This window comes from Ascaphus truei, chromosome 2 (assembly GCF_040206685.1).
Source record: "Ascaphus truei isolate aAscTru1 chromosome 2, aAscTru1.hap1, whole genome shotgun sequence".
Classification (NCBI taxonomy): Eukaryota; Metazoa; Chordata; class Amphibia; order Anura; family Ascaphidae; genus Ascaphus; species Ascaphus truei.
Genome location: NC_134484.1, coordinates 362,741,537 through 362,767,603, shown reverse-complemented (window position 1 = coordinate 362,767,603; position 26,067 = coordinate 362,741,537). Strand labels below are relative to the sequence as shown.

Here is a 26,067-nt window from a genome sequence, read left to right as displayed (position 1 = left end):
ACACTTACATCAAAATGAAGTAAAGACATAAGAATAACAGCCAGTCTATGAGGTGGTGGTATGAGACTCGTGAGTGTGTAACTTTCTGCTTCCGCGTCCGGGTGCAGAGCTACACCTTCGCTGTCCTGTTCCTAGACGGTGGCTGAGATGATCCAAAATGCTTACACAGTTGAGCAACGCGTTTCACCCTTTCTTGGGCTTCCTCAGGCTCCATAGATGGGGCATACTGGTGCAGAATCTACAATTAGTGTATTAAATACTAAGTTACTGTATAGTTAAAATGGTTAATGGTTGACCAATCTATAGCTGTTTTTCCACACAATTTGTTGCAGTATTTGTAAAACTGCTGTGGTATCCTTAAGCTGTGAAGGAAGTTCTGTGACTAGTGCCTGCAAATAAAAATCTAAATATTTGGATAAATTAGATTTACGTGAATTTATGCCCCAAATAATGGACGACCTGGGGGATTGGTGAGGGACTTATGTATTTTTGGAATGTGGTAATATATGGGAACAGTGGGTGATGGTATATATAAAACAGTAATCTTTCCTGTCTTGTAAGACTATACCTCCACCCTTGTCAGCCTCACGGACTACGATATTAGAAGTTGACCTCAAATCTTGAATAGCCATTGTCTCACTGTGTGTCATGTTCGAGTAACCATGTTTTTGTTTAAGAAACTTGTTTACATATCTGCTTAAATTACTGTTCAAGCAATTTACCAAACAGTTCGACATATTGTGACGACATATTGTCCCTTGGAATAATGAGTATAAAATATTGATTTTGGTTTATAACCAGAATGAAAAACTATTCGATCCTTCCCATCTAAAGGGTTAATTTGGTTCTCATGTAAGAGACGATTCAAATCCCTATAAACTTGTTGGTCACTAGCAGCGGTGTGCAAACTGGGGGGTACACCTCCCCTCCCCCTCCAGGAGTGGCAGGAGATTTTTGTGGGAGGGGGAAGGCGGTTGCAGAGGTCCTGCGCTCATCCCCATTAAATGCCGGGGGATTGCGTGAGGCCTCTGCAACTCACTTACCATGATTCTGACTGCTGCTATGATGCGTCGCCATGGCAATGTGCCATCAAATGATGCAGTGGGGTCACGTGGCGTGATGTCACCTGACCCTCAGCGTCATTTGATACCGACACAAGAGGTGAGGGGGTAAGAGATTAACCTCATTGCAAATTGCAAAAATTCTGGTGACAAAGTGCCTATGCAGTGTTAATTTCCTCAAATATTTTTGAAGGCCAACATATAATTCAAACTCACTTGGATTGGCGGTAGGAGCAAATGTTAGACCCTTGGAAAGGACATTGCAAAGTTGACAATCTATCTGAAAGGATGAGAGATTAAATATACCTCTGGACCTTAGTGTCTGGCTCCGGGTTTCTCTCTTGGATGGTGGACTTTCTCCCTCACCTCTTTCCCCTCCTGAGTATGATCTTTTTCTTGTTGCTGACCTCGTTTGGGCTTTTGACGGGGGGTTGTCCAGATTCCAATCTAGTCTTTTTTGATTTTTCATCTCTCTCCCTTGAAAAAAAGTTCATGAAATCTGGTAGACAATTTAAGGTCATCGGTTTTGAATTTTTGCCATCTCAACCCCCTATTGTTCATGTTCTTAGCTTTATTATTTCGGGGGTTATGATTAACTGTTCTCCAGTTATCATTCTCTCTTTCAGACCGATCTCTATGGGGGTTCAAATACTTTATTCTCCTTGCCCCCTCAATAGAAGTGTTAGACCTGTTCATAATGGATGAATACTGTACTATTCTATGTTCGTCCCTATTCACCGATTTTTGGTCCTGTACACTATCATTAGAAACAGCCCTGGCATGTCCTTTAGGTGTTAACACATTACCCTCTTTTGTTTTTTGAAATGCTCTCCGGCACCACTCTCCATTTACGGCAATTGTGAGTTTAATTTATTTCATTTATTTATTGTGCGTTGTGTGTATTGCCTATAATTGGTTTTAGTGTTTATGTTATACCCTTGTGGGTTTTTACTAATAAATCTTTTAGCTGCTCGGTGCGCGTTTCTGTCATTCTTTTTTCTTCCCAAATCCTCAAAGCATTTACATTTATTTCTTCTGCCTTCCACATACAGTATGTCCCTTAGACTCACTCCTTCCAATGTTTACTTTTATGTCTTGTGCTCTTATTTCTGCAGGCTCAGACTGGATAGCAGTGTTCCTGGGGAAATTCCCAGTGTGCTCAATCATTAAGTGGGTTCTCAAAGTCCAGGCTGGCCAAGTTTTCTGGAATGACTGGGAGACTTACACTATTTTGGGAACACTTCAGAAAGGAATAGACCAAAGTGTGTCCTTGAGTGTGGTTGCAGGGTCAGTTTTCTCTGTCGTACAATGTACTGTATATGTCTATCTGAGTCAGTTTGCACAATTAGTATTTGTATGCATGCATAAGTGTATGTATCATCTCTTGGATGCTGCTGGGTGAAAATGTCATAGTGACAAGTGTACCCAGATACAATTTTATTCCTACAGTATGAGTACCACTGATTGATAGAGGACAGTCCCCATAAATCACCGGTGCTACTGTATTATATATACTGTACAGTGGTCGACAAATCACCCAAAAATCTACTCGCCACCTAGCCCGCCCCTAACCCCCAGCCCCCAGCCCCGCTTTAAATTTATTTTGAATAAATTCTTATTCAGAAATAAGAACAACTTTCGTTTTTGACATAAGTTTATTTATTGTATTACAATGAGGGAGAAGGGGTGACAGGCTGAGGGGGACAGGCTGAGGGGGACAGGGTGAGGGTGACAGGGGGAAAGGGTGAGGATGACAGGGGGACAGGATGAGGGGGACAGGGGGACAGGGGGACATGGTGAGGGGTGACAGGGTGAGGGAGACAGGGCGAGGGGGACAGGCTGAGGGGGACAGGCTGAGGGTGACAGGGGGACAGGATGAGGGGGACAGGGGGACATGGTGAGGGGTGACAGGGTGAGGGGGACAGGGTGAGGGTGACAGGGTGAGGGTGACAGGGGTTGAGGGTGACAGGGGGAGAGGATGAGGGGGTGAGGGTAACAGGGGGGCAGGGTGAGGGGACAGGGTGAGGGGACAGGGTGAGGGGGACAGGGGGACAGGGTGAGGGGGACAGGGTGAGGTGGACAGTGTGAGGGGGACAGGGGGACAGGGTGAGGGTGACAGGGGGACAGGGTGAGGGTGACAGGGTGAGGGTGAGGGGACAGGATGAGGGGGGCAGGATGAGGGGGGCAGGATGAGGGGAACAGGGGGACAGGGTGGGGTGACGGGGACAGGGTGACTGGGTGGGTGACTGACTATTACCCATAAACTCTTCCACCTGTCCTGCTGCCACACTGTTGCCCTCCTCATGCCCCTCTGCTCCTTCCTGCGGCCTATCACTCCCTTACCTCTTCCCTCGCCCCCAGGGCTGGCACCATATTGCACCTCTCCTCCCCCAGGCCTGGCATCCTCGCCCCTCTCCTCCCCCAGGCCTGGCATCCTCACCCCTCTCCTCCTCCCCTAGGCAAGCTATCACCCTTTCCCTTCTCTGCTCCCCCCCCGCCTCCTCCGTTCCCCCCTCCCCCGCCTCCTCCGCTCCCCCCTCACGGCCTTCTCCGTTCCCTACCCAGCCTCCTCTGCCCCCCCCTTCCTGGCCTCCTCCACTCCCCCCCCCTCCTGGCCTCCTCCGCTCCCCCCCCCCTCCCAGCCTCCTCTGCTCCCCCCCTCCGGGCCTCCTCTGCTCCCCCCCTCCTGGCCTCCTCCGCTCCCCCCCTCCCGGCCTCCTCCCCCCCTGGCCTCCCCCCCTCCCAGCCTCCTCCCCGGGTTGGAGCCGCAGGAAAGGCTAGCAGACCCCGGATCTGGCCTGCGCATGAGCCACCCTCGCCAACCCACCTTGCTCCTCCAACACCCGGCCCGCTCACCTTGGCCCAGGCCACCAGGCCCGGCTGCCAGATGCTCACCACCTCCTCAGAAGTAACAGGAGCCGTGGTGGGAGAGCAGAGTTGCGGCGATGAGGGTGTCCAGAGCAGCAGGGAATGTTGCCGGGAGCCTGCTGTGCAGGTCGGAAGTGGGGAAACCCCACGGATAGACCTCTGACGCTGCGTATTTCTCCGACATAGGTGTCGGAGAGGACGGAGACTGAGGGGGACAGCAAGGGGGGCCACATGGGCCGTAAGGGGGGTTGCCACATGCATATATTGTAACTGTAGGTTCTTGTAATAATTTTTCCTGTAACCTAAGCACTGTATTTTTATACATATTAAAACAAAACTTATAAGTGATGGTTTGGGCTCTGAATGAACTGTTGCATGGTTTGTAGAGAGTATTTAAATTTTTGGACACATTTTACTACAGCAGATTTTTGTGTGTTAAATGCATAGTTTTTCTTTAATAAACAGGGACCTTAGACTCTGCAAATAATTACATATTTTGTATTTCTTGGGTGGTGGAAGCATACAGATATGATTGCAATCGAGTAAGAGGTTAATATTAACTCATTTGAAGTACCTTGCAGAGGCGAAAGGTGAGGTGGTTAGTTTAGCCGTATGTATTACCCCTGGTTGCATATCTCAGTCACGTGATCACAAGTGTGTTGTTCGTGACAGATGGTATATTGGGACGGATTGAGGGAAGATATTATTCATTTGAGGGACCTTTGTGCAAGGTGAAAAGTGGACCAGCTAGAAGCTGTGTATTAACCCTTGTCCCGTATGCAGGTAATATGCTCACAGGTGTGCTGTACTGTAAGTGACAATCACTTTCTTTAAACAATAGTGGTTATGTCCAGACAAGTAGAACATAAACACTAGGATGATGGAAAAGGTAATCTATGAAATAGAGTAAAACATACTTTTTAAAACATTTGATGTCCTTGGGATGGGCAATCTTTTTTGGAGGATTTGAATTCACCTCGAATCGGTCGGTTGCTTTGGCCCAGGGATATCTGAGTATTAGTCCCAAAAAGTCAAATCCATAAATGGCAGCTTAAACCGGTCCCCGACATGTTTTTTTTTTCTTTCTTTAAAACAAGAAAGAACTACTCCCCGGAGATTACTCTTCAACCAACAGATAAGCCAGTGCGTCGGGTCAAGTTGAGGATGGCAATGGTTTACTACCCACTAAGGTGGCCAAGGGGGGGTAGGTAGTGTAGTTTTATGTTTATATTAACCACTTTGAAGCCCTTTGCGGTCAGCTAGTCATGAGTAGTTGACCCGAGGGCTACTAAGGGGTTAATATGTGCTGTAATATATTGTAATTATTTTTTTTGATCATCTATTTGAAGCTGATTTAGCTTATTTTGCCTACGTATATATTGGCCATTATATACATAGCTTGGTATTTCCTAATGCCAGCCTGGAGTAGGTAATAAAATTTGTTTTTAAAAAATAGGTTTGAAGCAGGGGGTCCCAGAGCGGAACCCAATTAGTTTCAACTCAGGGGACCCCCTGTTTCCTGAGATAGACACCTCCGCAGGTGCTGCCGGTATCTGTCTGACGTTTAGATGTCCCAGTCACAGATTCCTATTGGTCCATGTGATCGCGAAATTTAAACAGCAGAGAGATACCAGCAACCCCTACAGAGGTAAGTATCTCGGGAAGCAGGGGGTCGCTGCAGCTGAAATAAATGTGGTTACGCTCCGGAGAACCCCTGCTTCAAACCTATTTTATTTTTTTTATTTATTTTTTAAAGGGATTTTGGAATCAGAATGCGGATTTTTAACAATCCGCTTGGATTGTTGTTTTGTGCCCAATCTGTGGGTTGTTTTTGGTGGGGAGAGGACGGAGGGAGAGGAGGGGGGGAGAGGAGGGGGAGAGAGGAGGGAGGGGGGGGAAGGGGGCGGATTTGGCCTAAATTATCAGAGAAGTTATGGATAACAGATTTGTACTGTTCCGTCCATCCTTAGATAATATGCATTACCACACTTGTGGTTTAGTATGCAATAAGAAAGCAGGAGCACTCCGCTGTTTTATAGGTATCATCTCATAGGTCATACTTGTGTAATGGGTCGTCCCCCCCCATCGCAGATTGGCCCCTCTAGGGAAATACTACTCCGGTTACACATGGCTATAGTGTGGTGCAACTGCTGGCTTACAGGACTCCTGAGTCTCCCTCTTGATGGTATTATGGGGAATGGCATCAAGACTGGCTTGTGAGGTAATGTTGAGTTATACTCACTCATGGTACAGCGCCTGCATCTCTTCCAGACCCCCAGCGTAGTAGGGAGGAGTCTCTGAAAGAGAACCTCTATGTGCACCTTCTTCCCAAGTGACTCCACACACAGGACAGAAGCGATATCTTTCTTTGGCATCCTTTATTATCAGCAGACATGGACAGCCACCCATCTTTGTGGCTGGTCGTCTAGCCACTCATTCTCAGGTTGCCAACCCAAAAGGAAGTCCCTGACCTTTCACTCCCAGGCAAGGGCCCCGAAAGTAGGTCTAACTCTTCCCCTACTCCCTAATGAGGTAAGAGGTATAGTCTTCCACACCACTCCCTGAAGGGAGGGCCACAAACACTGCCAGAGCCCTGACAGGTTGCTGGATAGACTCACCTCACTCAGATGGTGAGGCACACACACTAAATTCAGGAAGTGTTGCATATTATATGGCTTCAGTAGGCACCACCCCTGTGTCACAGAGCCTGATGTCACTTCCTTCACTGAATAATATACATCACAGGAGGTGAGGGCAAACCCCATGATTACTCCTGGCAAACCTGCTCTTTAACAGGGATTATTGCACAGGAGGAGAAATACATGTAACCCCAAAATTACACAGGGCTACACTTGGTAGGAACAGTCCTGTCTGATCCAAGGTCTGCTTGAATCACAGGTTATTTTTATAACATCTCTCTGTGATAATGAAGTATATGGATGAGTAATTATGGTACTAAGTGACCACAAACTGTGAATCACTGAACCACAATTGCCTATTTCCTCATTATCAGTCTCTTGTGTGAAAGTAAAACTATTTTAATGTCAATTTTCTTAAAGAGTAAATAGTAGCAAACTCTAAGTTCCTATTTACACAATTTAAAATAGCTTCTCTTCACTTTCCAAGCCTTCCCATCTATCATTCTATTTATGATTGGTACAGTATGAATGTGCATTGGATAAATGGATAGAAACTGACTAATCATTGAGGGGGCTATACTTAGTTTCATACTGTTCTAATGTGGCCTCTAAACCATGAGATTTCCTGATGGCAACCCCGCGCTTTGATATGTCTTTTCAAATATTTGTGGTACTTCCATAATGGGCAAAGTATTCACAAGCTAAGTCTATTATGTGCAGTATTATTTAGGCTCCATTTCCACAAAATTTTACTGAGATCTCAAATGGCTTACAGGTTATGAACTCGGTGGTCTCCTGTTCTTATGTTAGAAACATATCAGACACAGTTTGCTAAGAGGGGCTTGCAGAGACAAGAAATCAATGTAGTGAACAACACTCGAAATATTCCAGACTCATGCTTGAAGCATCTTCATAGTGAAAACTCAATCGCCTTTTAATTCAAACAGGAACAGGAAGCAACGTTTTAGGCTCATATAGCCTTTCATCAGGTATGTGTTGAAACAACATATATTACAAAACAGTTTATATACATACTGGCGCCATCTTGAATGGAACTATGTGATCAAATTTACGGTCCTCCAACTAAATCATCCCCTCTGAACATATTTAAATGTAAAATATTGTTCCTGCACCAGGAAAATGGTGCACGTGAAGTTACTGCCAGCAGAACATAAAATGTCCAGGCATCCGTTACCATAGCAACCAGGCATGAGGACAGGAAAAATAATGTTAATCTTAATGTTAGCCATTCACAGGCCCATAATATTATGTGATAACCACCACAATGTTCTCAGTGACCAGGAACATAGTGTAACGGAATAATAACTTTCAAAAATTCATAATTTTAAAGTCGAATGTGTAGCAATATTATTCCAAATGTGCACCCGCATATAAAGAAAACTATGCATTAACAGTGTAAACGTTTTTTTTTAACTTAAAATCAAGTTTATATATACATACATATGTGATATTAGAATATTTATACATTGAGCATTGTTTGTTACAAAGATCATTTCCCCATGTTTCATAATAGTCTATTTTGCAATATCAAATCGATATAATTCCTTATATTTTTTTTTTATTTCAAAGGTTTTTATTGTTTTTTGTGGTATCACATCAAGGGGCCTATGCAGAGAGCAGCGCTATTTCGAAATTCGCCATTTTTTGGAGAAAATCGCGCAGAAAGCAGCAGAAAATGGCGAGTTCCGAAAAACGCGCCAATTTTTCTTTTCTAGTTATAAAACTCGCCTCGCGGCTGGCGAGAACCTCAATCTCGCCAGTTTTAAAAATATCCGTATGCAGAGAGGCGCGAACGGCATCTAGCGGCTGTTCGCGCCAATAAAATGGCGCGATTGTCTCAGTTTTAACTCGCCAGAAAAAACTGCCGCTCGCGCCCATTGCAAAGGGAAAAAAAAAGCCGCGAATTTGTTTTAACACATTTCTGAAGCGCGCATCTCGCCAATTTAAACTCGCCACACGCATCCATGTTAAACATAGCAGAATTCGCACTTTTCTGCATATGGAGATTAAGGGGCCTATGCAGAGAGCAGCGAATTTTAAAATTGGCGAATTTATTAAAAAGTAGCTTTTTTGGAGAGTTTTAATCTCCATATGCAGAAAAGTGCGAATTCTGCTATGTTTAACATGGATGCGTGTGGCGAGTTTAAATTGGCGAGATGCGCGCTTCAGAAATGTGTTAAAACAAATTCGCGCCTTTTTTTTCCCCTTTGCAATGGCCGCGAGCGGCAGTTTTTTTTGGCGAGTTAAAACTGAGACAATCGCGCCATTTTATTGGCGCGAACAGCCGCTAGATGCCGTTCGCGCCTCTCTGCATACGGATATTTTTAAAACTGGCGAGATTGAGGTTCTCGCCAGCCGCGAGGCGAGTTTTACAAATAGAAAAGAAAAATTGGCACGTTTTTCGGAACTCGCCATTTTCTGCTGCTTTCTGCGCGATTTTCTCCAAAAAATGGCGAATTTCGAAATAGCGCTGCTCTCTGCATAGGCCCCTAAAACTCTCCAAAAAAGCTACTTTTTAATAAATTCGCCAATTTTAAAATTCGCTGCTCTCTGCATAGGCCCCCAAGACTTTTAAACAGGAAGAACAATGTACATAGATTACATCCGAACCATAGAACTATCTTTTTTGATATTTAAATATATATTTTGGACATAAGGTCTTAAGATATTTCAATAAAGCCAAAACAAACTCCATCTTAACTTTAGAACATTTAAATACTTCTGGGTCTCCAATCGGGAGGCAGCTACCTTCAAAGTTTTTGAGTGCTTTATTACTTGAAAGGGGTGAAAAAGAAAAGAGGAAGAGAGAGGGGGGAGGGGAGAGGAAAGGGTAAGAAGGGGGGGGGAAGGGAGACAGGGAGACAGGGAATATTTTAAAGACTAAAATATGTCTACGAAGAATAGAGATTTGATAGTTCTTCTCTGTTGGAATATCACAATATATGCATATGTACATACATTACCAATAATAGACAGTTGTTCTATTCATATTCCACTACCCTTAATACAAATATTCTAAGATCGAGGCTTTCGTTCATACCCCTTGGAGCAACGCAAACTAATTCGAAAATCCAATGTGATTTCTTTTCTCCAGAGTAACATTTCCCTATCTCCACCTCCTTTAAATTCAGCTAACCAATTTATCATTTGAAATCTTAGTTGGCTGATGTTATGTCTTTTTTTTTTTCTACAAAATGTCTTGTGACAGGAGATTCACTTGGCACATCCCCAACATCTTTTTAATGCTTTCAGAGACATACAGTATTCACACCTACCAACACATTACAATTCCACTGTATAAGTGTTCCAGACATTTAATGGTACCCTTTTGTAATGCATAGGGGTAAAATGATAAGTGTAAATAAGCGCTAGTGTAATCAATGTTATACAATGATGATTATGCAAACAGAAGAACAAAACCTGTGATACAGTCTGTGATGAAGGTCGTCCTTGAGCTGCCTGAGAGGTTGATCTGGGATCTTCCAACCAGATTAGAAGATGTGTGTAGAATAACCTCTTGTGGCGCTGAGGAAAAATGGATGGAACAGAGTCTTGTGCAGTAGTTTCTTCTTGTATGGATACCTCAGAGAGGGAGACAAGAGATAAACAGAAAACACCGCAATAGTGTATTACCCTTTGGACAATATAAGACGTGGTTGTTATGGTATAAAGAGCATTTAATGGTTAAAACAATTGTGTCTACAATTGATATAAAACATATACTGGGTTAATAAACAGTAGATGAACTCCTGTTGAATAAATGAATGATTGCAAATGAAGGCTTCCAAGCGCTTGTGCTAAGAGAAGCCGTGCTGCTCCGCCGATGGTAAAAACTGAAATCCTACTCACCGTCCTTGAGTAGGACATGTGCAGTGGTACGGGGTCTTTTGCCAGGGATGGCCGCCTGCTGTGGGGTGCCGGACGTCCGTTCGTTAGGTGCGGGGAGATTTCCTGATGTCCTCGTGGTCTCAATACCAGCAAAGTGATTTCCAAGCGTCTCCTCCGCTGACGTCACCGCCTGGTGTGTACAGCTACGGTGTCCCTGGATGACCACAAACCTTCCTGGAAGGCACATGTCCTACTCAAGGACGGTGAGTAGGATTTCAGTTTTTACCATCGGCGGAGCAGCACGGCTTCTCTTAGCACAAGCGCTTGGAAGCCTTCATTTGCAATCATTCATTTATTCAACAGGAGTTCATCTACTGTTTATTAACCCAGTATATGTTTTATATCAATTGTAGACACAATTGTTTTAACCATTAAATGCTCTTTATACCATAACAACCACGTCTTATATTGTCCAAAGGGTAATACACTATTGCGGTGTTTTCTGTTTATCTCTTGTCTCCCTCTCTGAGGTATCCATACAAGAAGAAACTACTGCACAAGACTCTGTTCCATCCACTTTTGTAATGCATGCCTTATTTTTCATGTTTAAAAAGTAGGCCCCTAAATCTCACATTCGATCATCTCCATATAGAAACACTTATTCTCGTGCTATAGTCACCTTTAGCGGGGCTGTTCAACTCCAGTTCTAAAGACTCCCTCTTAGCCCCCCCCCCCAACAGGTCAGGTTTAAGGATATCCCAGCTTCAGCACAGGTGGCTCAGTCTTTGACTGACTGAGCCACCTGTGCTGAAGCTGGTACATCCTTAAAACCTTACCAGTGGCGGTTGGGGAGGGAGCTTGAGGACTGGATTTGAGCACCCCTGACCTCTAGGACTTGTTAGGGAGGAATTTAGTACAGATGTAGCCAGACTTACTATCCCCACTGCTGAGAAAAGCAACCGTGGCCTCCCCCTGCAGCAAGGAGGTTCGATATGACTATTTACTCTCAAAGGCTGCGGTCCCAGTCAGCACTGTAGCACGTGCGCCCGATGGGGGGGGGGCGGGGGGGCACGTGCACAGCGCTTCACCGCGATCTGCGGTCTTGGGAGAGATTTGCGACAGGAGTGGGCGTGGCGGGGGTTTTGCAGGGGCGTCGCTATGACCTCACATGGCTGGGTCGCCGTCATTGGCTGAACTGCCGGTGGGGGCGTGGCCACTACTCCGTCGCAAGTTCCAAATATAATTTTTGGGGATTTGTCAAAACTTGCAGTACAGGGCGGCTGCTAAATGCGTGGCGAGGCAGGTACTGGGCCCGGTCTGATTGTGGGGTGCTGCTTTTAAGCACAGCGCACGCCTTGGCGTGCGCTGTAGAACGCACAGGGACCGTAGCCAAAGCAGTCGCTGCATTTTGCTTTTTTGCAGCAACTCTGGGAACAGTAGGTTTGACTACATCTATATATTATGTATTTTGTCACCTAAACGTGTCTGATTGGCAGTCAAATAAGTATTGAATATACCAAACCGTAGTTGAAGTGTGATGGTACTAGGGTCTAGCAGTACTTTTTCATTTTTTATTCGCAAACTTACAAAATTCCACTTTATTTTTTAAAGTAAAATGGTTTAATTATAGAAAGACACACCCAGTCTTGTGTTGCAGAACACATATTGTTAACAGCTTTCTAAAATACAGTCCAAAAAGCTTAGCACCAAGGTAGAAATGGAAATATTTTTTTTTAAATAAGAAACAGTAACAGTATTTTAGGTCACTTCGACCACTGCTCCCTGGTGATTCTAGAACTATGCATGAAATGCAAACACTGTACACAGTGTAGTATATACTGTAGAGTCAACTGGATCCCAATAGGTATTAAAAGACCAAGACGACGACCAAAAGTAAGCCCTTGTACATAGTAGGTGCACGTGCACCTGCAGCACAGACGATCTGTGGCCTATGGGGTCTGGAGGAGGAGACACGACCAAGAGCAGCTCTAATTCAATGTCTGGGGGCGTGTCATTGGCTGAATCAGCATATGACCCGGCCGTCACGCGGCAAAATTAAAAATTTCCTCGCCAAGCATCGGCTGCCTCATCGCTCTCGTGCACATGTGCGAACGCGTGCTTTATGGCCATGCGCATTGCCTTCCTGCCTTTTGTGCCTGTTAGTTGTGTTTGACAACTGGTTAATAAGCTCTATAACATAGAATTGGTGTTACTGAAGGTCTGTTAACAGTTATGTATAATAAATTAAGGGGCATGTGAATCTCTGTATGGGCCTATCTGGTTACATTAGGTATTAAGGGATATATATATCTATATATATCTATATATACTGAGTTAAGTTATGGTGAGTAAAAAAAGTGACAAAAACACTCCACAGCAAAGCATATAGCAAATGTAAATATACTGTATGCAAATGAGCATACAGTATATTTACAAACACAATATATATATATAGTGACATAGTCCAAAGATGTTAGGCAGCTTTCTGCCCCATTTTAGGTCAGAAAGTGCAGGAATAGTTAAAAATGGTCCATTCCACAGCTTCACATTAACTCAGGCTGCTGGATGGAAAATCCAGACCACAGATTACAATGGGTCTAGTTCTCCCTCACCTGCTCTTCTAATCACATGCACAGGTATTTAGAGCAGAAAGGTTTGCATTTCACTCTCTCTCCTTAGAGCCTGGAGGCTGGGGGTATCGCTGCTCCCCTGTATCCAGTTTCGGGGTGGACGGCCCCTCCAAGTATCACAGTACCAGAGGATTTGCCTGGACACTTGGGACCGTGTTCCCACCACGAACAGATAAGACAAAACAAATGTTTATTGCTGTTGCTAAAAGACTGTGCTGTATCTAGTGACCGTAAATAAGAGGGCATTGTTTTAAGCTGGGGAACCAGGTTAGTTGGCCCAGTTAGTTCGCAGTTAGAGGCTGATTCTGATGTGTAGTTAGATCCCTGAAAGGGATAGGATTTCTTTATATGATTTGGTTTTTTATTCCTTAAAAGTGACACTGTGCGAAATGTTATAACACTGATATGAGTAAACCGCTGAAGGTTAAATGTCTGAGTACCTCCTGCCTACACATGCTAAAGCTGCAGTACCTTACTTGGATGAAAATAAAGCAGGCAGAAGCCTGAGTTAAGCAACGTAATACTTTGCATGTTCCTGTTTGTTGTATAAATAACCCTAGAAGACTGTGTCGGGAAGAACCCAGACAGACGTCAGCGCTACAAAAGAGGGGCATTTGTCACAAAATATATATATATAGGTTTGGGCTATTATTCTGTGCTCCTCCTGTGCAGTAATACCTGGTAAGGGCAGGTTTGCCAGGAGTAATTATGGGTTTTCCCCACTTCATGCAGGGCAGTGATTCAGTGAAGGCAATGTCATCAGGCCCTGTGTCCAATTAGAAGACACAGGGGTGGTGCCTGTTGCAGCTGCTTACTGTACTGTCACTTCCCATTTAGTCAGTGTCACGCTGTGCAGCCCGCAGACCAGGCCAGTCCCCTGTACTGAGGTGGGATGTTGAATATACACACCGACAGCAGAGGGAGCGGGTCCGGGATGTGGTTGTAGCGTGGCCAGGCCTGGATTAAGATTTAGAATAGTCGTTGTACTTGCCGAATTCAGGAGTATAGAGAGTTCTGTAGTTAAATCCGTTTCCGTGTCCAAGGGTCTGAGAGGTAAGATTCGTGATGGGTAAGCCGACGTCGGGAGCCAGAGGGGTAAGTCAGACAAGCCGGTTCAAATCTGTAGGAGTAAAGACAAACAGGAGCACGACACAGTTTCCAGGCTACACAGGAAGCAAGGAGCTATGCAGAGCAAGGAAGTGAAGTCAGAGCAGGATATTTAAAGCGACAGTGACCAATCCGGACGAGGGGCATGGCGGAGGCGTGTCGAGGAGCTGCTCGTGAGTGGCTGAGAGACCAGGAAATAGTAGAGCCCAGCTGAGAGTCTGTAACACCAGTGCCAGAATACAAGATGGCGACGGCAGAGTTCATGGTATGCACTGGGCGGTGGCATGGGTAGCGACGGGGGCAGCAGCCGCTGCAGTACTGGTAGTGGGTAAGGAGGGGTCACACTGCAAGGGACGTGGCCCCCGATTCCTTACAGTACCCCCCCCCCCCTTCAGGATCGACCTCAGGACGATCCATCCAAGGCTTCTGTGGAAATTTCTTGTGGAAGCGGTCCAAGAGAACTGGAGCATGGATGTCCTCCTTGGGTACCAAAGATCGTTCCTCTGGCCATAACCCTTCCAGTGAACAAGGAATTGTATCTTTCCTCTGGATACACGAGAATCCATGATTGTCTGGATTTCGAATTCAGGTTGTCCTTGGACCGTGACTGGTTTGGGTCTATGGGTCTTAGCAGGGAACCGTTTGCTCTGGACGAATGGCTTGAGCAAGGAAACGTGGAATACGTTTGGAATCCTCATGGAAGACGGAAGTTGCAGACGAAATGCCACAGGATTGATTTGTTCCTGGATCAGAAAAGGCCCTAAGAAATGAGGTGCTAATTTCGGGGTCGGAGACTTCAACTTGATATTCTTAGACGAAAGCCAAACTCGGTCCCCTGGCTTGTAATTAGGGGCCTGTTGACGACGGTGGTCTGCCTTGGACTTGAATTTCTGAGCGGCGCTAAGAAGCGCGGACTGAATCTTGATCCATGACTTCTGAAGAGTAGTTACCCGTTCATCAGCCGCCGGCACTCCTATCGGAATGTTTGAGATTGGCAGTCGACTTGGGTGGAAACCATAATTCACGAAGAACGGGGTTTCGTGCGTGGATTCATTACGAAGTGAATTGGTTGCAAATTCTGCCCAAGGTAGCAGGTCAACCCAATTATCCTGGGAATCGGAAATAAAACACCGCAGGTATTGTTCCAGCGTTTGATTTAGTCTTTCTGTTTGCCCATTAGTCTGGGGGTGATAGCCTGACGAGAAGGATAGCGCCATGCCAAGCCTCTTGGAGAAAGCCCGCCAAAATTTCGATATAAATTGCGTGCCTCGGTCCGAGACTATGGATGTAGGTATCCCATGGATGCGAAACACCTCTTTGGTGAAGATATCAGCTTAAGTCCTTTGAGTGAAACAAAGTGGGCCTGTTTTGAAAAACGGTTAACGATGAGCAAAATGGTATTCATCCCTCTGGAAGGGGGTAGATCCACAATGAAATCCATTGAAATATGTGACCATGGACGTTCAGGTACTGGCAAGGGCATGAGCAAGCCTGAGGGTCTTTGATGAAGAGTCTTGTTTTGTGCGCATACTGGACAAGCACTAGTAAATTCATGAACCATCTTTGCCATATTAGGCCACCAAAAAGTACGCTGGATAAGATCCAAAGTTCTTTTGAAGCCGGGATGGCCGGCTGAACGGACAGACCCCATTCTAATATCTTTTGATGAAACCTGGGTGCGGCATAAAGAGTTCCTTCCGGTACCTCTAGACCACTCGGAATTTGTGTTTGAGCTTCAACGATCTTTTCGAGAACATCAAATGAGTTGGCGGAAATTATAAACTTAGAGGGTACGATAGTTTCAGGGGTTTCTTTGGATCTTTCCTCCGGAGAAAATTGTCGGGACAAGGCATCAGCTTTTGTGTTCTTAGAACCAGGAATATAAGACAGAGTATAATTAAATCTTGAGAAAAATAGTGCCCAGCGAGCTTGACGAGACCCCAGACGACGTGCATTTTCGATATACAGAAGATTTTTATGGTCGGTCAATATAGAAATAGGTTCGCGGGAACCTTCCAGGAGATGTCGCCATTCCTGTAAGGCCATCTTGATAGCCAACAGCTCTCTATTGCCAACATCATAGTTCTTTTCAGCGGGCGAAAACTTCTTTGAAAAAAAACCGCATGGATGAAGCTTATCTTGAGGGAAGAATCTCTGGGACAGGATGCGCCTGCATCACAATCAACTTCTAAAGTAAAAGGAAGACTAACATCGGGATGTCGCAGGATGGGTGCCGAGACGAAAGCTTGTTTCAGGGTTTCGAAGGACGAGAAGGCCTGCAGAGGCCATACAGACGGGTCAGCTCCCTTCTTGGTAAGGGTCGTAATGGGAGCCACAGTGATGGAAAATTTTCGGATGAATTTCCTATAGTAATTGGAGAAGCCCAAAAAACGCTGTATGGCTTTGAGAGAGTTGGGCTGAGGCCAATCCAAAACAGCCTTAAGTTTTTCAGGGTCCATTGAAAATCCTTTATCTGAAATTATATAACCTAAGAAGGCAGTAGAGGTTTGATGAAAAAGCATTTCTCGAGCTTCGTGTAGAGATTATTGACACGAAGGCGAGCGAGAACGAGCCTGGTATGCTGGACATGATCTTGAAGATTTTTAGAAAAAATTAGGATATCGTCCAGATAGACGATTACGAAAGAGTTGAGAACATCACGGAAGACATCATTCATGAAATCCTGAAAAACAGCAGGAGCATTGCATATGCCGAAGGGCATTACAAGATACTCGTAGTGGCCGCTTCTGGTATTGAAAGCAGTCTTCCTATCATCGCCTTCTCGGATGCGAACAAGATTGTAAGCTCCTCGGAGGTCTAGCTTGGAAAAAAAATTTGCCCCATGAAGCCTATCAAAAAGTTCGGAGATCAGCGGAAGGGGGTATCGATTCTTGACTGTGATGAGATTGAGCCCTCGGTAATCAATGCATGGTCTCAGGGATCCATCTTTCTTTTTGACAAAAAAGAAACCGGCACCAGCGTGGGACGAAGAATTACGAATAAATCCTTTTTCAAGGTTTTCTTTGATGTATGCTGCCATGGCTTCAGTTTCAGGGAGAGACAAGGGGTAGGACTTACATTTCGGAAGAACAGCACCGGGAACCAGATTAATGGGGCAATCATAAGGTCTGTGAGGAGGTAGAACCTCCGATTGTGTCTTGCTAAACACGTCGATGAAATCCGCATATGCTTCAGGAAGAGCGGAATCATTAGCCGGGGGCGTTTCCACTCCCGCGAGGACTGTGGTAGGAGAAATGACCGGCAATGGTGAGGCGTCTGACTCTGGCTCCCACTGAATTGTCTTGCCATCCCTCCAATCAATGCGTGGGTTGTGCTGCTGTAGCCAGGGTAATTCTAGGATAACTGGAACGGCAGGAGAGTGCATCACGTCAAAGGATATGATTTCGGTATGAGTACCGGCAGAAAGGGTGAGAGGAAGAGTCTCTAACGTGATGAAGGCAGGTTGCAAAGGACGACCATCAATAGCCTCGAGGCCAATCGGTGATTTCTTAGCGATGAGCGGAATCTTGTTAAGAGTAGCAAAATCTTGATCCACAAAGTTACCACCGGTTCCTGAATCAAGAAAAGCGGCTGTGGTTACGCGAAAATTCGGACCTTCAAGCGAGACTGGAAGCATAATTCTCTTAGGGAGTTCCTCTTCAGAGATAGGGTGAGAAGATATTGACCCCAAAATGAGTCCCTCCCCCATTGGTCGTGTTTGTTCTTTGGGCCTTAAAGGACAAAAACGTACCGTATGTTCAGGAGATCCACAGTAGTAGCAAAAGGCCCTCATTCTGGCGACGAGCCCTTTCAGCAGTCCGGTCAGGGGTTCTATCGGCAGTCCTGTCGGTATTACGGAACTCTTGACTGGCAATCTGCATGGGTTCCACAGTGTCTAGAACAGGACGAATAGCTGGGAAGGATCTGGGAAGAATAGGGTCAGAAGAGAAAATTCTGGGACGCTGGCGTTCATGACGGTGCTGTTGAAGGCGCTGGTCCACTCGTATACATAGTGCGATCAATTCCTCCAATCCCTGGGGCCTGGGCTGAACTGCAAGTTCATCCTTTATAGAGTCGGACAAACCTTGCCAAAACACAGCAATAAGGGCTTCTTGTTTCCAATGCGTCTCCGCCGCGACAGTCCGGAATTCCAATGCATATTTGGCTATGGACCTACGACCTTGAGACAATTGAACAAGAGAAGCAGCGGCAGTATCTCTGCGGGTGGGAATATCAAATACCTGCTGGAATTCTTGGCAGAAGAGCTGGTAATCCTGGGTGGTTTCCGCACGCAACTCCCAGATGGGAGAGGCCCACGCCAAGGCGTCCCCTGTTAAAAGAGAGTAAACATAGGCTACCTTGGTGCGTCCGGTGGGGAAAAGGCTGGGAGAAATCTCAAATTGTATTTCACATTGGTTCAAAAACCCACGACAGGCTAGAGGGTCACCCGTATATGCTTTAGGCGTAGGAATCCTGAGTTTTGATGGCCGGTCGCCACCCTGCGCGTCTGGGGCCAGAATAGGCTGTAGTGAAAGCTGGGAAAACTGTTATACCAGGCTTGTGATCTGAGTTCCCAAAGTACCAATGCAAATCGCAAGTTCCCTGATTAGTAGGCCCACCTAAGTCAGGTCTGTTTCTGTTGGGCTCTGCATAATGTCACGCTGTGCAGCCCGCAGACCAGGCCAGTCCCCTGTACTGAGGTGGGATGTTGAATATACACACCGATAGCAGAGGGAGCGGGTTCGGGATGTGGTTGAGCGTGGCCAGGCCTGGATTAAGATTTAGAATAGTTGTTGTACTTGCCGAATTCAGGAGTATAGAGAGTTCCGTAGTTAAATCCGTTTCCGTGTCCAAGGGTCTGAGAGGTAAGATTTGTGATGGGTAAGCCGAAGTCGGGAGCCAGAGGGGTAAGTCAGACAAGCCGGTTCAAATCTGTAGGAGTAAAGACAAACAGGAGCACGACACAGTTTCCAGGCTACACAGGAAGCAAGGAGCTATGCAGAGCAAGGAAGTGAAGTCAGAGCAGGATATTTAAAGCGACAGTGACCAATCCGGACGAGGGGCATGGCGGAGGCGTGTCGAGGAGCTGCTCGTGAGTGGCTGAGAGACCAGGAAATAGTAGAGCCCAGCTGAGAGTCTGTAACACCAGTGCCAGAATCCAAGATGGCGATGGTAGAGTTCAAGGTATGCACTGGGCGGCGGTATGGGTAGCGACGGGGGGCAGGGGCAGCAGCCGCTGCAGTACTGGTAGTGGGTAAGGAGGGGTCACACTGCAAGGGACGTGGCCCCCGATTCCTTACAGTCAGTTGGTCTCTAACCTTGAAAGAGACAGGATACCCATGCCAAGCTGGCAGGGCACTGGTAAGCTTGAGGCCCTCCCTTAGGGGAGAATGGGGTAATCCCATACCTCCTACCCTAAAAGAGGGTAGGAGAAGAGCAAGAACCACTCTTGGTGCCCTGGCCAGGAGTGAGTTCAGGGACATCCTGAAGGTGAAAACCTTTGAGTGATGTGTGCTGGATTGAGACTGCTGCTGAACAGAGAAGACATAATAAAGACCATCTGCAGTTTACCTATACCTCCTGCCTAAAAGTGAAGTATATTGGGAGGAGGGGAGCATCATTCTTTTGCAGATACTTCACCCCACACCACTGAGGGCTGCACAAGATGGAGGCCCTGCACCAGTAAGAAGAATTCAGGCACATCCCCAGAAGCCTGTCCTGGTATTCCCCTCTACCACCATGCGGGAGACCCAGGGCCTCCTGTTAGCAGCAGATATGCACCAACAAGACCGATGTACCAGAGTGCTATTTCTCTTAGGAGACCCTATGTGAGATTGGGTAGGGGAAACAGGGTTACATTTGGAGGCTCTGCTGAGATCAGCCCTGGGGTGCCCTACTCTGTAGTTCAATTAGTATCTTATCAGTCATCATGTCTACCCCCATGCCACAACAAGTGAGCGACTGGGCCGACAAACTCCCAGAACCCCTGCGACACGTAGTCGCCGTAGGAGGGGTGCCCGCCACGTTCATGTTCAACGGGTCCTAGGGGGGTTAAGAAAGATAAGGTTCACCATTTACCCACGGACTGGAGGGACTGGGTGACCAGTGATGAAGGGTCTGATGGGGAGATACCTTGGAGCAGTAGAATTCTGTGTTTAATCCTGCTGTGTTTAGGCCTATGCCTATAGGTAAAACCAGGGGAACAGTGTCTTCTGTAAGGGAGGGTTTCACAAGAGCAAAGTCACCTGTAATGAACCCCACAGCACACAAAACCATTAGCAGAGGGAAAGGTAAAGAGTCACTTTCTAGTGGTACCTCAGGTGTATCATCAAGGAGAGATACAGAGGGATCAGTATCCTCATCTGGGGTAGAGGACCACAGCACCAAATGGTGGGATCTTTTGTTCAAGGGATACTCAGATTGTATGGATAGCACTAGGTTCATCATAATGCAAGATGATTTGGTAGATCATTGGTGGGGTAAGGGCACCTACTCTGAGAAGGAGGCTGCTGATGAATTATCAAGGAGGTTGAGAGGAATTAAACAGGGCATAATAATCCCCAAAGGTCCATCCATTCTCTATGATGAGATTGCCCATAAAGAGCCATTGTCCTGGGTATTTCCAGGTACAGCTGGAGACCGTAAGCTCATTAAACTAAGTAGAGCTGATAGAGCTATAGTGGCCCGCTATAGACAATCACATGGGTTTACTTATCCATATGTGCCTGAGCCTATAATGCCAGAGATTGAGGAGCAGCGTGAGTCCTGGCTCAGAGAAGCCGTGCAGGAGTACTTAATGTCCAAGTGTAGTACATCCGTATACCATTCAGAGGAGAAGATTTGTTACCTCATGAGGGTTTGGAGTGTTGGGAGAGGGATATTCATGCACAAGGTGGTGTATCGCCCTGAAAATGGCCCTCTGCAGTCCCATTCCATAAAAGTTGTGGATCATAATGGGAGGGAGGTATGCAAGCCAGATCCCAGGCACTATTATTAGTTGTGGGTTCTCCATGTTGGGAGTTTCCCGTGTGTTATTTCACCGCCCTGGGTGTGTGGCTGTTCAGCCTACTATGTACATTGTATATGACTAATCAACTGTCATTTTTGTTTTTGTACATGTTGTTCGTCTGCAGGATGGCCCAGCAAATTTGGTCCAAGGGGGGGGCCATTGGATTTCCACCAGAGGGAGAGTATAGCCCTGGTAGGTTTGGGCTATTATTCTGTGCTCCTCCTGTGCAGTAATACCTGGTAAGAGTAATTATGGGTTTTCCCCACTTCATGCAGTGCAGTGATTCAGTGAAGGCAGTGTCATCAGGCCCTGTGTCCAATTAGAAGACACAGGGGTGGTGCCTGTTGCAGCTGCTTACTGTACTGTCACTTCTCATTTAGTCAGTTGGTCTCTAACCTTGAAAGAGATAGGGTACCCATGCCAAGCTGGCAGGGCACTGGTAAGCTTGAGGCCCTCCCTTAGAGGAGGCTGGGGTAATCCCATACCTCCTACCCTAAAAGAGGGTAGGAGAAGAGCAAGAACCACTCTTGGTGCCCTGGCCAGGAGTGAGTTCAGGGACATCCTGAAGGTGAAAACCTTTGAGTGATGTGTGCTGGATTGAGACTGCTGCTGAACAGAGAAGACATAATAAAGACCATCTGCATTTTACCTATATCTCCTGCCTAAGAGTGAAGTATATTGGGAGGAGGGGAGCATCATTATTTTGCAGATACTTCACCCCACACCACTGGGGGCTGCACAAGATGGAGGCGCTGCACCAGCAAGAAGAATTCGGGCACAACCCCAGAAGCCTGTCCTGGTGTTCCCCTCTACCACCATGCAGGAGACCCAGGGCCCCCTGTTACCAGCAAGTATGCACCAACAAGACCGATGTACCAGAGTGCTATTTCCCTTAGGAGACATACAGTATATGAGATTGGGTAGGGGAAACAGGGTTTTATATATATATATATTAGTATGTACCCATACTTAAATTACACCTGTGTATATATACTTTATCTCCTTTGTGTCTGTTATTACAATTGAACTAAAAACATAATTACATGGTAGTGTGAAGAGTACCACTGTGTAAACCAGTGATTTTCCATGAGCACCCCTCAGGGGTTCCGCGGCCCCCAGAGGGAGAGCTGTGAGAACTCTACCAGCTGTCCCAGGCCCGAGGGCGCGGCGGCACCACACACGGCAGTGACCCGGCGGTTCCCGAGCTCAGCAGTCACTGCGATCCTTCCTCTCCCTCCTCTCAGCAAAAGGAGTTGCGTTCAACTTCTGTTTGATAAGGGGAGAGAGCTGCTGACCGGCGCAGCACCGCAGGCCCCATGGTAAGGCTGGTTTTATAGTAAGCACTGGCGCGCATGTGGCCACGCGCACGTAGTTGCGTGTGCATGTGATGCGTGCATTTTGTGCCTACAGTCCAAACAGTGATGCATGTGGCCATGACATCAGAAGGGTACGCTTCATTGTGATTGGCTCACAGTGTCACGTGGCGCCCAACAGTGCAAAAAAAAATGCCCCCGGCAACCACAGACTGAGCATGGAGGAGAAGCTCTCACAGACTGAGCATGGAGGAGAAGCTCTCACAGACTGAGCATGGAGGAGAAGCTCTCACAGACTGAGCATGGAGGAGAAGCTCTCACAGACTGAGCTTGGAGGAGAAGCTCTCACAGACTGAGCATGGAGGAGAAGCTCTCACAGACTGAGCATGGAGGAGAAGCTCTCACAGACTGAGCATGGAGGAGAAGCTCTCACAGACCAGTGGACCTCTGCATTACTGTAGTCCATTGCCCTAATAACTAGGATTTATTTAATAGTGTAAGTTGAAGTGATTAGTACGTGTCCCTTAAAAAAAAAAAAATCAGAAAGACATATATTTAAATCTTTCTTGGAAATTGACTTGGAAGTGTGTGTTTGTATAAGAAAGGGGGCGAGTGTAAGGGGAGAAGAAATAGGCGGGAGATTGTAAGGGGAGAAGAGTGACAGAGAAGAGAGAGGGGGGATCAGGGAGTGTAAGGCTGAGGCCCCGGTGGCCGCTGCTGCATGGCGAAACGGCATGCGCGGTGGGAAGAAGACCCGCTCCTCTTTGGTGCCGGGCCCAGTAGCTGCCTGCACGCCGCATGTAGAGATCGCGATGCGCGACTACATTTTGTAAAAGACAAGGATTTAGTCTTTTCTTGTGGCGACGGAGCGCTGTTCACGTCACGGCAGCGGTTCAGCCAATGAGAGCGAACCAGCCGTGTGACACTATGGCTGCGCCTCCGCCACGACCCCTCTCCCCCCCGTCGCGGTCTCCTGCTCTTCTCCTGCAGCTCAACCACAGACCTTGGCTTTTACTCGTACATGTGCCGTCAGGCGCACGTGCAGCAGTGAACACTGGGGCCGTAACCTAAGGCTAAGTCCCCGCTAGCGCTGAGCGGGCGGCGCTTGCGGCGGGAACTTACATATATAGATATATGTAAGTCCCCGCTCACGCAGTGCTTAGGCAAACAAAAAACTATACTTACCGTGCGCTCAACTACCCGCAATTGACCCCCCCACCCTCCCCCGCGGGTGCGAACAAGCAGGAAACAAGGCGCTCATGCATGGAGCGCTCTCCAAGCATGAGCGCGCTCAGCACCAGCGGGGACTCAGCCTTAGGCCTGGGACATGGTCAGCGCTTATGTGCTGACCTGTGCTGAGCCGTGCTGCTGCTCGTCACTGAGCCCCTGCAGCCGCAATGAGAGCGACTTTAGCAGGGGCTCGCGCACGCGTCAGCACGCTTTGGGAAGCGTGTGTCTGACGGCGTTTTGAAATTTCCCCGCTTGCCGGAGCGCAGGGCCGGTCACGTGAGCGGTTCGCCCAATGAGGGCGAACCAGCTCCGTGATGTCACTGGCCCGCCCCCGTCCCGCCCCCTGATGGCGCGCTGTGTAAGGCCAGGGAAAGCACAGCTTTGCCTGAGCCTCAGCGCGCCTCAGCACGTTTGAGAGGCAATATGTCCCAGGCCTTAGGGGGGAAGAGAGCGCAAGGGGGGGGGGGGAGTGTAAGGGGTCTCTGAGACGGGTGAGGGGGGAGAGAGACAGAGGGGGGTGAGTGTATTGGGTTCCCCAGAATTTCACAATCTAATTCTATGGTTTATTAACCAAAAAAAGTGGAAAAACACTGATGTACTGTAGGGGCGGGCTGTGTAAACTACAGTACCAATGATAATTGTTTCCAAACCCTTTTGAACCTTTCAAGAAACGTGATCCAGAATATTTTTGTCCTTGTATTCATTTCTAAAACAGAATACTGAAACATTATTTTTATTGTCCCTTTAACTGTTGAACCTACTTCGTTGTAGAGAAACCCAAACCCTACTGTAAAGGTGTTAAAGAGACCCAGAACATGTCATCTATTATTGTCTATGTTGTTGTGCAACCCTCCTTTTTCTGTACACAGTTCTCAGACGTCATTGTTGATTGTTGTTAAGGGAGCAGTTTTCTTATTTGACTGCATGGGTGAGGAGGAGCATGCTGCCTACTCTGTGTACATACAGTATTCACAGTATGTGTGCGTGTGTCGGTATTGATGTGAAGCAGTGGCTGCTTGTCTCCTCCTCTTCTTGCCTCTCCCCCGCCCTGCCTATCCTTGTTCGTCCTCCCCAGGCAGGGTCATTTCAGGACAGCTGAGCGCCCTGCTGCAGAATCAGCTGTAGAACTCGCCTCCTCCTCCTGCCTCTGCTGCTGCTGCTACAGCTACAGTACATCTGACAGTCAGGTGAGAGCTTCTCCCCTTTCTCTTTTTTTTTTGCATTAGTCCCCACATCTTGCATCAACCAGCCTGATGCTTGGACCTCTTAATACCGCACTGCTTATTAAAAATAAAATGCCAGCTCCCCTGAGTGCACATACTGGTGGAAAGCTATCTCTACCACCCCCCCGTCAACCGGGTTGTGCAACAATATCACTGATCTCTTTAGCAGTGCAGGGACGGGATGTTTCTACTAGGCGTCAATTACTTTCATTTTATCTGACTGCTGGGTGTGTTTTTGTAAACAGGCTTGTTTTCTGCACTGAGTCACGAGTGGTTTGGTTGTTTTCTTCTGTACATGTGTATATATATCTACAGTACATTGATATACATTTTTATGAATATATATTTATATATGTAGAAAAAGTGTGTGTATGTATATATAGAACACTTTATGTACTGAGATGTGTGTGTGTGTTTTATATATGTACATACAGTATATACAGTATATAGAGAGAGATGTGTTGTGTTGTGAAGGAATTACATTAATAGCTTGAAGTGTCCACGTGCAGAATAGCTCCACTTGGCATCACATAGTGGTACTGAGTGGGCATGCTTGCTGACTATATAAATATATACGGTATACTTTCGCTGTATTATAGGTTTGCGTTCATGCTGTAAAATGAACCTTGTTATTTTTTTACCTCGTAATGTAGCATTAAAGTATTAACTCCTGGTTGCTGAAGGGTTTGCTTGGGGAATGCTGCAGATTTCAACGCTTTAAAATCCATATTGTGAATTCACTGCTGTAAAATTGCCATTGACGTGTTAACCCTTTGTGTGTCGCAGGCATATTGGTAGAAAGATCAGTAGCACAAAGGGTGGTACTCTGCCTAATACTATAAAGGGGCTATATACTTACTGTTTGAATCTATTTTCAAAAGGGTTTCTGCTGCTTCCAGCCCCTACATTAACAGAAAAGGGGGGACTCCCACTTACCAATAAATCGAATTTTCTTAAAAATAAAATCCATGCAGTTTAGATTTGAAAACAAAAGTTGTTCAATTCAATATTTCCTTTCAGCGTCACACATCCACCAATGATCAGAGGGCCCTGCTTTCTAGGCACCCTTGACACTGACGGCCTTCCAGTGCACTGCTGGAAAGTGGTAAACAGTTACGTGACGCCAGCAACACGTGTG

The 26,067-nt window shown here is 46.6% G+C and overlaps 1 protein-coding gene and 1 long non-coding RNA gene across 3 annotated transcripts in view; one reads left to right on the top strand and one right to left on the bottom strand.

The window, feature by feature from the left end:
* Positions 1 to 26,067, bottom strand: LOC142487504 (uncharacterized). Its single transcript, XR_012799242.1, has 3 exons — positions 25,866 to 26,067; positions 1,368 to 1,538; positions 1 to 238 (listed from the first exon to the last, which is right to left on the bottom strand). It is a non-coding gene; the product is annotated as an uncharacterized LOC142487504 (long non-coding RNA).
* Positions 24,660 to 26,067, top strand: part of THRB (thyroid hormone receptor beta) — a 337,521-nt gene continuing 336,113 nt past the window's right edge. For both annotated transcript variants that reach the window (XM_075586955.1, XM_075586959.1), the window contains exon 1: positions 24,660 to 24,893. The gene's annotated coding sequence lies outside the window, so the exon portion shown is untranslated. The remainder of the gene's footprint in view (positions 24,894 to 26,067) is intronic.